The sequence below is a fragment of the Dipodomys ordii genome, unplaced genomic scaffold (assembly GCF_000151885.1).
Source record: "Dipodomys ordii isolate 6190 unplaced genomic scaffold, Dord_2.0 Scaffold25, whole genome shotgun sequence".
Taxonomy (NCBI): domain Eukaryota; kingdom Metazoa; phylum Chordata; class Mammalia; order Rodentia; family Heteromyidae; genus Dipodomys; species Dipodomys ordii.
In genome coordinates, this window is record NW_012267241.1 from 22484549 (window position 1) to 22502258 (window position 17710).

Sequence of the window (17710 nt, forward strand, 5' to 3'; positions counted from 1 at the left end):
TATCCACTGGTTCTGAATAATAATTTTTAAAACCAAGATGTATATGGAGTAAAGGTGATGTAACAAGTAGATGTAACAGGTGGGTAGTATCCAAGGATAGAAGGACCTGTCATGGACTTACACACACACACACACACACACACACACACACACACACTGAGAAGAGAATCACAGCTACAATTGGAAAGGCCTATCTTCCATGTTCCTGATGAAATGATAACAAACACAGGTCAAAGCAGTGACAATCAAAATCATCTATGAAATGGTCACCATGTCATAATGTCCCCAAGTCAATCCTTCAAATACATGACAGGTAATCAAATGCAGATAAACTGCAGGGTTGATTGCATTTAGTAAAATCTGTGGAGTTTTCAAGAGCTCCTGTAGACGCATTCTTTGTGATTGGAAATGTGTTTTCAACCCATAAAATAGCTACTCGATTTAACAAAGGGAAAGGGGTGTGCTGTCATCACCCCACAGAGCACTGGAACTTTTCTCCATCGAAGGAAACTAGAGGACGTAACTGGATGTTGATGACCATAGACATAGACAACTATATTATAGTTGGGACCTGAATAGTGATAGCTTCCCACTGAAGCAAATACTTTTAACTTCTCTTGGTATTTTCCATGTCCTGAACGGCAGAGTGGTAGTACAGTCAGTTCTATGGGGACACAGTGGTAAAACCAAGAGTGTCTGAAATTTAATAAATTAGAAAGTCTTCTGAGTAAATGAGAGAGTCTGCTTTTCTTAAGCTTTGATTTTGTAATGGTCATTTTTTTTTATTCGAAGTGACTCAGGTGCCCTTTTCCCAGGTGGCTTTGTTCTCATCATCTACCATAAGTACAAGACTGGCTCACCAGTTCTTTCTTTTGCCTTGTTCTCCTCTTTCCCTTGGGTGCCTCTGAGATGTGCACAGACTTTGGTGAACAACCACAGAAGCATCTGGGAAAGATGGTCATTCACTCATCTTCTCTCCTATGAAAGATAAAATTCAGTCCAAAACATCTTATGTCTTAGGAAAGTAAAAGATCTGGGCACTTTTTAGTGGAGCATATAAGATAGGCAGATATAGTGTTCTTACACATTGCTTTTCATATATATGTATGCATCTCTCTTTCTGTGTGTGTACATATGTATATTCTCATTGGTTGATTTCCCTTTAGAATATCCTAGCTGCATCATGATTCTTTTTCCCTAAGTCTTCTCAATTTCAATAAAACTTTTCTTTTTTGGTTGGTTGTGGGGCCAGAACTCTGGGCCTGGGCACTGTCCCTTAGCTCTTCAGCTCAAGGCTAGCGCTCTACCACTTGAGCCACAATGCCACTTCTGGCTTTTTCTGCTCATGTGGTGCTGGGGAATGGAACCCAGGGCCTCATGCATGCAAGGCAAGCACTCTACCACTATGTCACCTTCCCAGACCCACAATAAAACTTCTTTTTAAATTAAACAGGTTATAGAAGAATGTGGCATTATGTATTTAGCTGGAGATGACTCTGTAGTTTGCAAATTTCATGGGTGTTAGGACACAATGAAGATTACAACACAAAGAACAATTCAAGTGAGAAGAATAACCTAGCCCTAAGTCCTTATAAAGGATCATTAATGATAGTTCATACTTTCATGAATACAGACCCAGTGTTATAAAAGTTTAATATATCCTTCAACAAATGAAACCTTTAACCTTTGTGATATTTATTTACATAAAGCATAAAGAGAAATGGAGTTATAAAATATTATTAAATACATTTAATGGTGCTTGAATTATGTATGCTTAGAATAAAACACTCTGTGATTACTGGGTAAAATGTGAGATGGGCACCCAAAATGTTTCTAATAGTAAATAAAGCTCACATTTTCTTGGATTTCTAATTTTTCTTATGTAAGAAGTTTAATCCCCAATAGATTTAGACAATCTTAGACTGATTTGAAATCTATTATATTCATTATATCAAAGCATCTTTTGATTGAGTTTAGAAGATGCTAATGTGTGTGTGTGTGTGTGTGTGTGTTTTCAGTCATGAGACTTGAACTCTGAGCCTGGGCACTGTCCTTTAGCTCTTCAGCTCAAGGTAAGCGTTCTACCACTTGAGCCACAGCGTCACTTCTGAGTGGTTTATTGGAGATAAGTCTCACGGACATTCCTGCCTGGGCTGGCTCTGGACCAGGATCCTCAGAGCTCAGCCTCCTGAATAGGTAAGATTACAGGTGTGAGCTACCGGTGCCCAGCTTTAATATTTTTATGGGAAATTTAGTACAGCACAATTCTTCACCTCACTCTGGCTGATGCTATTAATATTTAGTAATAAAGTAGCATTTCTAGCATGGGGAGAAATCATATTATCTAGCTAATCCTCAGAACAATCATTGGAATCAGGTTTCTGATTATTATGAGTTTTTTATTTCTAAATGAAAGGAAGAGAGTTTAAGCATTACCCAAGAAAATGAATAATATTGTTTCTGTTCTCAGGGCATCAAATAAACTAGGTGAAGGGTTAAAAAAGAACCTTTAGGATGATTAAGGGAATAACTCTGGTAAGGAAAATTTGAGACTTGCTTTAGAGCTTCCTTCAGGCATTATGAAGTTGAAATGTTTATACAAACTACAATGTAGAAAATCACTACAAGGTAACAAATTAAATCCTTTGGAAGTAAGGAAAACTCCCTGGTCACATTTTTATGCTTACCCACAATTATACTGAAAATCTCTCCAAAAGTTTCCCATGAGCATGCCTTGTTGATATGGATGATTCAGACCCACAACATCACAATAAAGCAAGTAATGTGAATTTCTAGGTTTCTTAGTGCACATAAGAATGATAAAATTGAGGGGATGGGTGGGGTTAGGAATGATGAGCAAGAATAATCAATAGATGAAGAAGTATTATATTTGTAAACTGACATGTTGAATTGAAACTTCCTTGTACATTTACTTAATGGTCATTAAAAATTATATTTAGGAGGTAAGAAAGGCAAAAGAATGAAGAAATAAAGATGGGGCACAGCCTTAGGGAAGAGAAATGAGACCTACCAGTATCTTCAAGGACTTCAATTCTCCCAGTTTAATAGAGATCCAAGCCTGGCACTAATGGCTCACACCTGTAATCCTAGCTACTCAGGAGGCTGAGATCTGAGGATCACGGTTCAAAGCCAGCCGGGGCAGGAATGTCTGTGAGACTCTTATCTCCAATAAACCACTCAGAAAACAAAGTGGTGCTGTGGCTCAAGTGGTAGAGTGCTATCCTTGAGCTGAAGAGCTGAGGGACAGCGCTCAGGCCCAGAGTTCAAGCCCCATGATCGAAATATATATATATATATATATATATATATATATATATATACAGAGAGAGAGAGAGAGAGAGAGAAGGCCTATCTCTAAAACCCAGAAGATAGCATAGGACAGCTGAAATGGGCTGAAGTACTGTCTTTCCAAGACATGTCTATGCCACCTGTTTGCTTTCTCTGCCATATTTTTTCTAATAAAGTTTCCTCTCATCTTAAATAAAAAGAAATAGGCTTACACTGTAGTCTTGAGTGTGTGATGGCATATGTCTAAGATAACAGTGTATGTGACTTGATTTAAAACAGTGGGTGAAAATTTGCATCCCCACTCTTTTTTAAAATTTTATCGTCAAGGTGGTGTACAGAGGTGTTACAGTTACCTAAGTAAAGTAGAGATGACATTTCTTGTTTAGCTTCTTACCCATTCCCTCATTTTTATCCCTTTCCCTCTCCCCAATCTCCCTCCCCTCAAGTTGTAGAGATCATTTCCAACATACTGTCTTGTGAGTATCGCTGTTGCATAGATTCCCCCTTTGTCCTTTGTCTCACCATTTTGTTGTTCCCCTTCCTTTCCCTAGTTCAGATAAATGTATATAAAATACCCAGGGTACGAAAATCGAATGCAGTGACAACAGGGGATAAACCATAGTGGGATAAAACACAAAGGAAAAATGAAATCAACTAGTACATTGAGAACAACAAAGAAAAACCTCTTTTTGTCCTTGTCTTAGAGTTCATTTCACTTAGCATCATCTTATATTACCATATGTACATAGCTATTGAGCTAGTCTGCTCATCTGCTAGGATTTTTCTAGATGTATGCTAACTATTGCAGCCCTGTTTATGAGTCATAATCTTTTTTATTATGGAAAGTCTTGCCTCCATGTTGCTGTCAACTGTCTGATCAGGGTGGTGGTTGCTGGAATTTGTATCACTTTCCTAAAAGAACTCTGGGAAGTTTCCTATATCAGTTGACTTCGTTGTACACAGATTTCACAGTAGCATGTGTTACTGTTTGATAGAGTTTACCTACAATAGAATGTGGTTCAAAATTGGAGTCATCTTCTTAAACTCTGCCCTGCTTTATAAACCAAGCTCATGTCATATTATAAATCATTAGTAGTTATTTCAACAGTCCTTGCAGCATCTTAGCCAGGAACTGGTTCCATGTAAGAAACTACTTCCCTTGCTCATTCATAAGAAGCAACTCCTCATCTGTTCAAGTTTTACCATTATATTGCAACAATCCAGCCACTTCTACATTTACAATATCTTTAGTGTCACCATCTACATGAGCTCTTTGAGCTAGGTCTTCTGGATAATGCTGCAGCTTCCATACCAGCGCTTGCATATTCACAGGGCAATTTGTCTTCCAAAGATGGCTTCTTCTAAACGCCATCAAAAGATGCTTTGGTATTAATGACTATAATAGAATTCAAATTCATCTATTGGGAATTAAATTTCTTAGATACACAAAATGATGAAGCCAACAAAAAAGTGAGTCTGGAAAGAAGATTTCAAACCTTAGAAATCAACTGGGGCTAACCTCAGACTCATCTGAAGTTGCCTTGCCTATCATAAAATTGAAGAGAATTGGAGCTTTGCTTTGAATTTGGCTCTGACATCAGGGAGTGTTCGGGCTGGTTTGATCTTGTATTCAGACCTGGAGCTTTTTCTGTATCTACAATAAGATCTTTTCACTTAATTATTAGGTATTCAGTGGCACAGCCTTTTTAATTTCCTTCAAAGGCTTTTCCTTTACTTTCTCAACTTGGCTATTTGGTGAAAGAGTCTCTGCTTTCTGGCCACCTCTGCTTTCAATACACTATCCTTACTAAGCTAACTCATTTCGAGTTTTATTTACAATAAGAAATATATAACAAACTCTTGCCGGGCGCTCATGCCTGTAATCCTAGCTACTCAGGAGGCTGAGATCTGAGCATCGCAGTAGAAAGCCAGCCCAGGCAGGAAAGTCCATGAGACTCTTATCTCCAAATAAAAACACTAGAAAACCGGAAGTGGCGCAGTGGCTCAAGCGGTAGAGCCCAGGGACAGCACCCAAGCCCAGAGTTCAAGCCCCATGACCAACCAACATATAAATATATATATCTATAATTCTTTTTCTTTGAATACTCAGAAACTGTGGCAGATTTATTAATTGACCTAATTTCAATCCTGTTGTCAGATGGAAGTGGAAGGCAAGGAAGAGAGGGATAGGTTGGGGGCTGCCTGTTAAAGAATAGGAACACATAAAACATAAAATACTCTGGGAAATTCACTATCTTACTGTGGTTTGTAGCATTGGAAATTAACGACAATAGTAACAAATCATCATAGTTGGTTTATCAATAATGAAAAATATGAAATATAGAGAATAATGAAGTATGAATATAGGACAAAAATTAGGTACACAATTAGAAAAAACAGCACTAATGCATTTGAATATTCCATGTGGAACAGTTACAAATCTTTGATACATAAAAATGCAATATTTGCAAAGCACAAGAAAGCAAAGTACAGCTCAGCATGATGACACTCACTTGTAATCCCTCCACTTGGGAAGCTGAGGCAGGAGGACTGAGTTGAAGACTAGCTTGGGCTACAAGATCTTGTCAAGAAAGAAAGAAGGAAATAAAGAAGAAGAAAAAGCAAGAAAGCAAGGAAAGAAGGAAGGAGGGAGGGAAGGAAGATGAGAAAAAGAGATATATAGAGAAAGGGAGGAAGGGAGGAGGAAGGGAGAGAGGGAAAGAGATAGAGAAGGAGAAAGGGAGGAGGACAGGGAAAGAAGAAGGAAAATCAAAGGTAAGAGAAAGAAGAAAGGAAGGAAAGGAGAGAGAGAAAGAGAAAAAGGGAGGGAGGGAGAAGGAGAAAGAAAGAAAGAAAGAAAGAAAGAAAGAAAGAAAGAAAGAAAGAAAGAAAGGAAGGAAGGAAGGAAGGAAGGAAGGAAGGAAGGAAGATAGAGAAGGAGAAAGGGAGGAGGACAGGGAAAGAAGAAGGAAAATCAAAAAGAAAGAAAGAAAGAAAGAAAGAAAGAAAGAAAGAAAGGAAGGAAGGAAGGAAGGAAGGAAGGAAGGAAGGAAGGAAGGAAAGGAAAGGAAAGGAAAGGAAAGGAAAGGAAGGAAGGAAGGAAGGAAGGAAGGAAGGAAGGAAGGAAGGAAGGAAGGAAGGATGAAAAGGGATATCTAGAGTTCTGAGGGAATTATTGTACAGGAAGCTTACTAGGTACTGGTTCTTAACCCAATAGGACAGACTCCTCCCCGCAACATAACATACTCAAGTTTGTAGGAAGCCATTTAGTATCTACAGATAAGATGCAACTGACAACAGGAACTAGCCATTTTTCTAAAGCTCAGGAAAGATGATCCAGGTGGACAATCTCCTCTTCTTGATCCAGTAGCTCTGCAGCCAAGGAACCTGAAAACGTACACTGACCTCCCTCTCAGAACAGTGGACAGTCTGGTCTCTGGCACTGGAGGAGATCCTGTTTCTCCACTGCGCTGGAACACAGCCCAGGGTGCTCTACCCAGTCACTCACCTCAAGATCCTTCAATCCAGAACATTCTATGGCTATTTTTGAGAACAAATTAAAGGGAGAATGAACTGGACCAAACCAAGCCTACTAGAGAAGCGTCTGGAATTACCAGATTTGTTATTCAAGTAATCAATGATGAAGAGTTAAAAAACAATCTTCTGTATTATGTGTAATTCTTGCTCAAATTGAATTTGAGTAACAAGAACATCAACAGTAAATCTAATTTTGTTAAATCGAAATTTGTTATTCACAACTCATTGTAATAGTTCAAATTTTAATTTTAGGCTATGGATTTATAGTGGAATTACTGATATGAAAGTCCTGGTAATAAATACATATTTGTAATCAAGCAAACTCATATATAAAAGTCAATAAGCTTCTCAATGTGAAAAGTGAAATTATCAGAGGCAATTCTGTAGTAAGAAAAAAAGGCTACACTTTTAAGAGTAATGTTATTTCCAAAAATGTTGGAAAATGCAGTGACTCAATATAAGCATGTATTTAATTGATAAAAATATTTGTCTCAAAAATATTTTAATTTTTATTATAATCAATTAGTAGCATGTTATAATGTCTAATTCATTACAACTCTAAATCAGACTCATTCAAACATTTGCTTTGTTCTTTATTAGATTTGCAACATTAGACGAGTTCATTCATCTCAATGTTGCAATTTCTACAACTTTAAATATAACTAATAATTACTGTCCCCTTCACCTGGAATAGTTTTTACCCTCCTTTTCTGTATATATTTTCCTATGGTAGATTAAGGATGTCTGTAAACTCGTTGCTACTTCTCTCGTTAAATGGTGAGAATTTGTTTCTTCTCTTTGCATTAGGGATCCTAGCGCTGTTTAAACAATTGAATATGGCAGAAATAATGCCATATTCATTTCTGAGCCAAGCTGAAGGAATCATAGTAGCATATATACTTTCTCTTGAATGCAAAAATGCAAGATGACCACCTACTCTGAAACCAATATGGTGTGTAGATGCTCATTCAGTGTGGCATAGAAAAGGAGGAGAATTAATATCGCCAGCCCAAACTTTATTTTTAATGTATATATTGATAAATATGTGTGTGTGTGCATACACATGAAAACATATTGTGCAGAGCTATCAACAAATACTTTCCTTTTTCATTCTGATAATACTTAGCATATGACTTGGCCACACTATATGGTCAAATGATTCTATCAATATAAAGAAATTGAATATATAATCCTGCTTTGTTTTGTTCTAGTAATTCGCTTTCCATTCCTTGCTGATTTCTATGTAACACTGCCACATTCCATAGTGTATTTGAAACATAGGCCATCAACCCTGCCTTATAGACCATGTGTCCTCTCATTGTTCTGATACCCCTTTGGGGGCTCTTTCCTATCATCCTATGATGTCTTGTGTGACTCTTCCTGTGCCATCAGCCTTGTTAGGACTAAGCTGTGTCTACATGCTGGCCACAAGGACTTCTCTCAGCCCCACAAGTCAGCTATGCTTCCACCCATGTCAGGGCCTGTCAGCAGTTGCTTTCTTGTCTGGCACACTCTTCTTTGTACTCTGAATTCATCTTTACTTGACTCAAACATAATCATAAAGGCACAGACTTTTCTGGACAAGAAAATCAGATTTTCTAGGTCCAAGTAATGATTTTTTGATGCCTGTCTCACACATCATTTACATAAAAGGGAGCCATGGTGCAATGGCCCTTCATCGGGACAAAGGGCATGTGTGAAGAATGTGATCCATAGGATGGCTTACTTGGAACAGAGAAATAATATTACTGATTACAACTTTGGTAAAGGAAGTTTAGTCAGCGAAATTTGAGAACTAATTTTGTGGGAGTCTAGTCTCTGAAGATGTCATTAAAAATGAAGCTTTGGTTCAGTGCATCTCACCATTAAATCTGAGTCTCGGTAGCAAAATATAAGTACACGCAATCTTGATATAAATTGCCAGCTCAGTGATTTTTTTTTAGCTCCCTGCCTTACATATAGAAATTTAATAAGTACAGTAGTCTCGCTTTATTCGCAGGTTTTACAGATTATCTGTGGTCAACTAAGGCCCAAATGTACAAATATGGTAGGATCTGTGTAAGGAGGTTCCATTTTGGCAGACTCAACCAATCAAATACTAAAAATATGCAAGAAAAAATTGAATCCGTACTACACATGTACATTGATGTGAATATTGTCTTTGTCATTATTCCTTAAACAATATGGTAAGTTTTATATAGGATCTAGGTAGTATTAGATATTATGAGTGATCAGCAGATGATTTAAAGTATGCAGCAATATTGCATGGGTTAGAGGCAAATACTGCACCACATAATGGAATGGACCTACCTGCATTGCTGTGGCATAGATAACCACAAGGGTCCTGGAATCAACCCCCAGATGACTGCATTTGCCTTGATTTTTAAGAATCTTTATTATAATACATTGTTATGATTATTCTATTTTATTACTACTTAGTGTGAATATCTTATGATATCCAATTAACTCATTAAATGAAGCCATAAGTATGAAATTATAGGAACAAAGCATTGCTGCTAGGTGGGGTTCATACTATCCACAGTGTTAGGCACCTATTGTGAGTCTTGGGATGTATCTAACACAGATAAGAATGAACCTGTGTATGGAATGAAAAAAAAAGCATTTATTTGTCTGAATTACATGGTCAGCTACCTTTATTTGCCAGTTCTGTGCTCTTCCCAAACTTCCTGCTCAATTACTCTTTACTATAAACCTATTTCCTTACATGAACTTCTTTTTTTTATTCTTGTCATCATTCTCTCTTAAGTTCTTCAGAATCAGAGTTGCTTGACTGAACGTTTTCATTGTTATTCGTGTTTACTTCCTGGTTTGTGTCCTTCCACCCCTACTCATACTTGTGGCCTTATCTTCCTTTAACTTTGTGGTCCTCATCCAATTAGCCCAATCAAGACCACTTCTCCTAACTGCTCAATATTTAGATGGCTGGGATCATCTTCTTTGCCAGCCCTCAGCTTCATCAAATACCTGATTTGTCTTTTGAAGCTGGCATTATTATATATGTTTTTAGTGAACCCAGGAATTAATTTATTTTTTGCCTTTATATTATGTACAACTCATGATATCATGAGGGAGCTTAAGCATTGAGTTTATAACTCTATCAGCTCTAGCCTCTCCAAAATCTACCCCCATTTTTGATGTTCAAATATGAGTATATCTTTGAAGCTGAAACAAGTTTTAACTTCTTGTTTGGGGTGAATCTACCAAAATTAACAGGCAAAGGTGCAACTATCAGGCCCCAGAAAAATTCACTATAGAATTTCATCCCCAGTATTGTTTATTCCAGGGAGTAGTTACTAAATGATATTTCTGTGCAGTCTAAAGATCAAAGAAAGACCTGCATACCAGAACCTTATCCTATTTGAGAATTGTGTATATTTCATTATGTGATCTTATTACTAACTGTAGATATCCACTAGCAAAGTGATTTCATTTCAGTCCCCAAAATTATCAACTGAAAATAATTCCCACTCATCTGTCCAAATATTTTTCTCCTTCATGCACAGCCAGTGTGAGCATTCACATTTGACATTTTGTCTTTGCAACAGGTATACTATCATTATCAGACCTAAAAGGAAAAATCAGACATTGAATGACAATCTTGGGTAACTATAGGTAAAGAAAATTCTTGTGGAGTTGCAAAAGACATGTATTTGTCCTCTGTAAACCTTTCAATGAAGATTTTACTGACAAGCACATTGGTTTTCTGGGCTTCCTTGAATAAAAGATGGCAGGGATGGAGAAACTATATCCTTCCATTCATGCACCACAAATCACCATTTAATTGATGTTAACTGTCAACAAAGTAGTAAGATTGGGATATTGAAAATGGAAGAGAAACAGCTCCAGTCATAAAGGGCTCACTGAAAGTTAGGTGGATACCTATAGTATGTTTCCATGAACACAAAGACACCTGGGAATGGAAGCATTATTATTTTTTAAATTAGCAACTGAACTTCTCTTAGGTATTGGCAATTGAACTTCTCTTAGTGAAGCAATGATCACAATGTAAGATTTAAATACTTCTCCCAGAAACTGGTAGAAGAGGCAGACAAATATTAGACAGAAAAATCTGAAGAGGAGGATTAATGAAATAGACCTAATTTGACACTTAGAGAATGCTGATGTGTTTATTGAAGTATACATAATCCTCTGAAATAAATAACATTTCCCCAAATTATACAATCAACCAATGTGTCACAGGATTGATTGATTGATTATATTTATTGTAAAGGTGATGAACAGGGAGGTTACAGTAATGAGGACAATTCCTTTCAACACTTATTCTCTACCTCATTTTCTTCTGCTTAGTCCCCCCCACTCCACACCCTCCTTATATTGTATAGTTCATTTACAAGAATGTCAAGTGAGTATCAACGTTACATTAGATAATCCTTTGTTCTGCTGTTTCTGTGATTCCATCTCCCTTCTGCATATACAAGACAAGAGTACAAAAACTAAAACAGAAAAAATAGTAAATACATGCAGGACATAGTTAAAACCTTTTGTTTCCAATTCTTGGGGTTCATGATGATAAACTTTATTGTATATCATCCTATGCCCTTAGCAATTGGGTTATTGAGATCCCTTGTGAAGAATATCATAGATATATTCCAGTTATTACGAATGAGAGAGAGAGAAAAAACCCATGTAACATACTTTTGTGTAGGCCTGCCTTAGTTCACTTAAAATAATTTTTCCAGGTCTTTCCATTTCCTTATGACTGGGACTATGTCATTCTTTCTGATGGAAGCATAGAACTCCATTGTGTATATATACCACATCTTCTTGATCCATTCATTTACTAGAGGGGCATCTGGATTGGTTCCATATCTTAGCTATGGTAAATAGATGTGTCACAAGTTTTAAAGGACTAAAATTATACATTACTTCTCTGACCTCAATGAAAAATAATATAGCAAATTGACACCAACTTTTGAAAATACATATCTATATGTAATTCCAATCAAATAAAAATTGCAAATTAGATGTGGTTCGACTGCATTAATAATAGAAATATAATAAATTGAGTATGATAGAATAGATACTACTCTGTTTGAGAGAAAATTTATAAACTTTGAAAGAATACAGAAGAAAAGTTAAAGATAAATCATCTAAATATTCATTTTAAGAACTTAGGGGAAAAAACTACCAAAATTAAGCCAAAAGAAACAGAAGTAATAAAAATGGGGGAAAAAAAGAAGGAAAGGACTTGAAAGGCATTTATAAACAAAGATATCCATGTGGCCAATAATGTTATGGGAAGGGAAAACAAAGGAGAAGGCAACAATGCTTAATAAGAAAAGTACTCATTACCTTGCCCATGTAATTGTAACCTCTCTGTACAGTATTATCACAATAAAAAAATATATGCTCAAAATCAGTTTTGAAAATTAGATCCATGATCAGATAATTAAGATACTTGAAAATTGAAAATACTGACAAACCCCATTATGGGTAATAATTTAGAAGAACCAGTGTTAATTGCTTTGTTTTTTTTTTTAAGAAAGTTTTTGTTTGTAGTCAAGGTTGGCTTCAAAATCATGATCTTGTTGCCTCAGATTTCTAAGTGTAGGATTGCAGGCATGAGAAATCACACCTGGCCTATAGGCTGAATTCTTTTTTTTTAATTTAAATTTTTTTTTATTGTGAGAATACCACACAGAGGAGTTACAATTACATGAGCAAATAACGAGTACATTTCTTATCAAGCATTGTTGCCTCCTCTTTGTTTCCCCTTCCCACCCCTTCCCATACTTCCCCTTTATCCCCACCTGATCCTCCCCCCACCACCAAAGTTGTAAAGTTCATTTTTCTACATAATGCCTTGTATATCTAATTGTTGCGATGGGTCCACCTGTATCCCTAAATGATTTGTTTTTTCCCTTCCCCTCCACAAATTATACCAACATCAAATACAGTGGAAGCATGAGTTATACCGTGGGGGAGGGACATACAAAGCAACATAGAATCATCTTATAAATATGTTAGAAACAATTGCATGAAAGGAAAAAAACCCAAAAAACAAAAATAAGTTATAAGTTATTTATTAGTAGTTATCAAAATTGCTACTATTTCTTTGTAAAGCTTTTGATAGTCACTGTAATTGAACATCCATAAACCTATGAACCAACAATTCTACTTCTAAAGTTAAACTATTCCTCCTCACCCTGGTAAGTATATAAATGATTTAAAAACTGTATATTTATTTGTAAGTTTTCATAATGATATTATTTATAACACAATTTGAACATCCATAAACCTATGAACCAACAATTCTACTCCTAAGGTTAAACTATTCCTCCTCACCCTGGTAAGTATATAAATGATTTAAAGACTGTATGTTTGTAAGTTTTCACAATGACATTATTTATAACACAAATCATAAAACAAATCATGAACAGAGAGTAGAAAAGTGATTTTTCATTTGTTTGCCCAGTGGAATGTGGAATATTTAACCACAATGAAACACATGCCTGTAATTATCAGTTCCTTGCTAGATAGTGCATAAGATTATGAAAACACACACTGTTGAGAAAAAAATGGATGGATAAAAATGACTATGTCAGACAGCTGTGAACTTTAAGTGAAGCAGTAACTATGAGAGCAGCATCCACAACCAAATTGTTTTTCCTCTGTGAACATTCATTGATGTGTATACTTTTGATTTCTGTGTTTTGTGTACTATTTAAATACTTTTGCAATCTCATATTATTTATTTTAATAAGCATTCTCCTATTTAAGAGGTATTCAAAATTCAATATAAACCTACTAACATGCTGTTAATCTCTATTTCCAAGCTTTCCTATTAATACTGTTGATATAGATATTATTGCTGCAGTAATTTGTTTTAACTAAAATTATATGATCTAAAAAGGAATGTTTTACAACTTACATTAGATAAATATAGTCAATTCTAATAAAAAGTAATTCTATGCACTGACAAAGATAGCTTTTATCCTTTTCTTTTGTCTCAATTTTCCTTTATTTTATTTGCTATACTGAATGATTATTCTAAACTAAACTGTTATTTAAAATAATTATGTTCATTCACTTTTCAGATAATTGTGCTAATTAAGACTTCTGAAAGTGTGTCTTTATATTTCTTTTGCTCTCTCATAGTCATTTTTGGTGATTTCTATTTTTTATATGTAGTATAAATTATCTTTTACAAATCTTAATCTTCTTTAAGATTTTTGAGGATATAAAGATTATCTTCTCTACCACTAAATATTGTATTTTCTTGCTCACTTGTCATGAGAGGACACAGCAAGAAAACAACCATTTATGAGCCAGAAAGTAGCTATTGATGTTAGAAACTCATCTTAATGGACCAATGCTAAGTAAGTTTTAACACATTTGTTATGACTAGATTTGTGTCATTGGCACATTGGAATGGTCTTCAGAGAAATATGGATTTGGAAAATCAAGCCTGATTATTTATTAAATTTCCCTGGCTAGCTAGATCTGGGTTCCTGGAGGGCCTTCCTGGAGTCCATACTTTAGGTTGGCCACATTCTGCTGTCTGGAATCCCACTTAGAGAGTAGCTTTAATTAAATGCCACCAGAAACAAAATAAATTAATATAATACCAGCCTTTTCTTAGTCATTAATCAGAGTGGCCAACTTTGTTGCAAACACATGAGAAAGCAGCAGTTTATGTGTAGAAATGAGGAGTAGGTTTGTGGGATGAAAATTCTCTCGATTTCTTAGTCTTGCACATTCAGACATCAATAATGAATTTGCCCCTAAGATATTTTACATTAGCAGACAAGATTAAAAGACAGGGCTGGGAAGGAGGCTCAGTGGTAGTATCACTCTCTGAAGGAGATTGAAGATTGAAGAGGTTGAAGAGAGAGTGGAGATGGGAAATGAGGACTACCTAATGTCACAGGATTCCTGTCATTCACCTCACTTTCTCCGGCAACACTTAGCTATTATCCCCAGCATCCTGTGGAACCCGAGGTCAGGAACATAGTACCAGCTATCGCTTTGCCTACTGTTCCTACTGTGAGCAATAAACTTCATTTGTCACTAGATCAAAAACCTTGGGTTTCTGCTGTTTATCAAACACTGACAGGCTAACCTGGTAGCTTTCAAGCAGGGTAAAAATTTTACTCCTTTGTAGTTCTTTTCTTGAAAAAGTCAGCTTACATTTTTTTAATTTTGTACCTGATAAATCGCTGGCTTTCTTTATGAAATGTTCCCATTTGTCTTTGTTAGTACTTTTGTTTTGGACCTTATTTGATCTAATGTTAATATAATCAATTCTTTCTCTTAGTTTTTGTTTTTGCTTGTTTGTTTTAAGGGTATATATTTTTTGTATTCATTGGCTTTCAAGCTGCCTGTTGTTTTTGTTTTTGTTGGCTGTGGGCCTTGAACTCAGGGCTTGAGCGCTGTCCCTGAGCCTCTTTGTGTTCAAGGCTAGTGCTCTACTACTTGAGCCACAGCACCACTTCTGGTTTTTGTGGTTAATTGGAGATAAGTGTCTTATGGGGACTTTTCTTCCAGGGCTGGTTTTGAACTGGGATCCTCAGATCATATCTGCCTAAGTAGTTAGAATTATAGCCACCGGTGCTCAGCCTGTGTTTTTATGTTTAAAATATGTCTCTTGTAGATAGCGTAGAGTTTAGTGTTTTTTCATATTAAGAAAAAAATCTGTTTTTAATTTTGACTGTTTAGTGTAAACATTAAAATACCTGGATGTAGGTTTCCTACTATAATTTTAAGTTTCTCTTTTTTCTCTCTATTTTTAGTTTCACTCTTCCTTTTTAACATCTCTCAGGTGATTTGAACTTTGTAAGGATTGACATTTTTGTCTGTTGGATTTTGTGCTATTTCCTTGAGCATAATACTTAGTAGCTTCACTAAGGACAAAAAAACATATCTCACAACTTTTCCCTGTGTCTTTTACTAGTTATTGTATCTCTTCACATGAAAGTGGGAATGTAGTCAAAATATTCAATATACATATGTAAAAATGGAACCAGACAAATTGAGGGAATATTTGGGGTTGGGAAAAATGGGAAGGGAGAATGATGGAAGAGACAATACTGATGAAGATGTATCGTACTTATGAACTGACATGTTGAATGGATGCTCCTTTATAGAACTACTTAAAGCTAATTTAAAAAAAAAACCCATAGCAATCTTGCCACATGCTTATTTACTATCACATTCTATTGGGTTATCCATAACACATATATGACATTTCCATATATTTTAAGTCCAGGAAAACACTATAAGGCTCTCTCTCTCTTTTTTGGGGAGGGTCAGTCTTGGGGCCTCAACTCTGGGCCTGGGGGCTGTCCTTCAGCTTTTCAGCTCACAGCTAGCACTCTACCACTTGAGCCACAGCGCCACTTCTGGCTTTTTCTGCTTATGTGGTGCTGAGGATTCAAACCAGGGCCTCATGTATGCAAGGCAAGCACTCTACCACTGAGCCATCTTCCCAGACCTCATATTTGATTTTAGCAGTTGCAGGAATTTTTCTTCAACTAGTAGAATTTCCTTTACTATACCCTTAAATCAAGATGTGAAAACAAAATAATCTTGACTCCATCTATTAATAGAATTACTTGAATATGTCTATTTTCATCCTTCAACAATATTTTCATGACAGAACTTGGAGGGTAAGGGAATTAATTTTATTCTTTTTGTACTTTAATGATACTTTCCTAATGTGGTTTATACACATAGTGGAATTTTGCTCATCCACTAGAAGGAATATTCCATTATTTGCAAATAAATGGATGGACATGGAAGAAATTAGATTAAGTGAAGTAAGTCAGGTCCAGCCAAAGGTCTTGTATGTAGAAGCCAGAACTAATTTATAAATGTACAAGTAAGTACATACAATACGGTATGTAAATGTACACAAATGTATTAACTGAAGTATGATATTTGCAGGAGAGAATTCAAATGATGCAATTCCTTAGAAAAACAAACTCACAGTCCAACAAAATGAATACCAAAAACTTGATACTTGAAAGGTGTGTGGGATTGTGCCAAGGGGAAGGAGCTAAATAAATAAAGAGAGGAAAGGGAGAGAATGCAGCCATAATATTTAATGATATCTCATGAATCTAGGAAAATTGAGGGGAAGGGTAGGTTTTGGAAAGAGAGAAGAACAATGAAAGGGGTGACGTTGGTCAAGAAGTATTTTACTTATATATTGATTTGTTGGATGGTAATTCCTTTATATAACTATTGAATGATGAGAAAATATTTAATAAAATTTAAAAAGACACTTTTCTGATAACTAATGTTTCATTAGAAGTCATGGCTCATCTAAATTTTTGTTTTCCATATATGTATTGCTTTCCTTTTAGTGTTTAAGAAATTTTCTCTTTTTCCTTATTGTCTAGCAGTTTTACTACCATACCTTATGCATGATGTTTTAAAAATATGTGCTTTCTCTGTATTATAATTCACTGTTTCCTGAATCTGAAAAATTATATATTTCCTCCAACTTAGGAAAACATTTTTGGCTATTTTGGTCATTCTGTTTTAAATATTCTCTCATATATACTTCCAAGACTTAAAATGTACATGTTAGTCAACCTAATATTGTCACACTAGTTAACAAAGCTCTTCTTTAAGAAAAATAATTTTACTCTATATATTCCAGATTGAATCAATTCTATTTCATTATTCCAAGTTCACCTCATCTTTCTTTCCTCCTTTTATTCTATTATTATGTCCATCTGCCACATTTTGTGCATACTGTGTGCCCAAATATGTTAGCTTAAAAAGCTGCTTTAATTTCCTTTTTCTTTTCATGTATATTATAGCATAAAAGGAAGGCTTGATTGGAAATGGACCCCAAAGAGCATAAAACATTGTT